Raw genomic sequence first — 1,572 nt, forward strand, 5'->3', positions numbered from 1 at the left:
TCAGACCCATTTTTTTACGCTTAGTATTTTTACCTCTGTAAAAAAACATAAAAACACATAAGAGCATTATATATATATATATATATATATATATATATATATATATATATATTATACACACACACACACACATATATATCAAGTGTATGTTGTAAATTTTTATTTCTATTTTTTTTTTTTTAACAACTTTCTAACTAATGTACGATGGATGTAGCTCTTGCTTTTTGAGAAGGAACAGGAAGTACTTTGTAGATAATGAGTCTGTGCGTGCGTGCGTGAGCGTCTGTGTGTGCGGGTGCAGGGAGGGGATGTTTGTGAGGGTGGTTGGTTCTGTGAGAAAAACTCAAATGAAATGTGTGTCTTTGCCTTCCGCCAACAATAAAAGGAAAGAAAATGTTGAAAGCCCAGCTGAGCCTGTCTGCTGATTGTCAATAGGAAGCTGCTCACTTCCTCTTGGATGCTAAAAGGAGAAAGAAGTTCATAAGGTTGCACTACAGGATCAATATACAGAGAACACGGAACTCTGAGTGCTGGAAGGTTCCTTAAAAACATTGATGTCTTTCCACTCGGGCCTGAAGTCTCTGAAACATTATGCAAATAAGGCAGATGATCCAATAAGGCGACCATCTTTTTCGAACCGATTCCTTTTCACACTATCCGGTTTTAAAAAAATTTCTTTCTGCTTCTTCTGTATGATTGATGCAACAAAGATAATCACATGTCTATTTAAAACAACCACTTAACTGGGCCTTTGCTACATCTGCTAGCTTGCTAACACACAATGCCTATAGATGGTTCTTTGCTAACAAATAGTATCAAGAGTAGCGGTGTCATAACCCTTTTGGATATTTCAACACTAACGATGCAGCAAGCTGAAGTAAACTATTCTTCCAAAAGTTTCACAGTTAAAGCTCCTAAAACTCCTAACGTATCCAAAAAAAGAAAGAAAAAACCTTCTCCTCCCCAGCTGCCTCCCCTCCTTAGCAGGAACATGTGATAGCCATCGAGAGGCCGTTCAAGCTCAGGATGTCTCTGCAAAAAGCATGTGGGCGATAATGACGGAGCGAGGAGGCTCTGGAGAGAGAAAAGAGAAAGCCAGGGTCCCGCAGGGCTTTTGGGGGGCCTGCTACAGCATGGAGGATGCAAAAAAAAAAAAAAAAAAAAAAAACACCACAGCAGCGCACATGTGCAAACATTTAAGATAGCTGCGCTCAGAACAAGGTCAACGTGGCCCCTCTGCGAGCATTTTCTTTACGGGAACGAACGCTGCTATGGCGCCGCATGTCCAAAGATAAGCAATGACTTCAAATACATTTTAAAATCAGTGCTACAAGACCCTAGTATGCTTTGAGGCCTACTCTCAGAAACATTCATCTAATTTTATTGCCTAAATTCTAATACAGTGATACCTCAACTTACAAGTTTGAAGTGACTTGACTCAAGTTTTTTTTCAATAATTCCACGTAAGTCTCTAACAGCCATGTCCTTCAATGTGTATTTTACACACACAATACGTCACAATGATCATGTGACTGTTCAAAATGGCCGATACTGTACTTAATGCAAAAATAT

At 39.1% G+C, this 1,572-nt stretch overlaps 1 protein-coding gene across 1 annotated transcript in view; it reads right to left on the reverse strand.

The window, feature by feature from the left end:
- Nucleotides 1–1,572, reverse strand: part of meis1b (Meis homeobox 1 b) — a 201,667-nt gene that overhangs the window by 198,626 nt on the left and 1,469 nt on the right. The window lies entirely within an intron of this gene.

Source organism: Festucalex cinctus, chromosome 14 (genome assembly GCF_051991245.1).
Source record: "Festucalex cinctus isolate MCC-2025b chromosome 14, RoL_Fcin_1.0, whole genome shotgun sequence".
Lineage (NCBI taxonomy): Eukaryota > Metazoa > Chordata > Actinopteri > Syngnathiformes > Syngnathidae > Festucalex > Festucalex cinctus.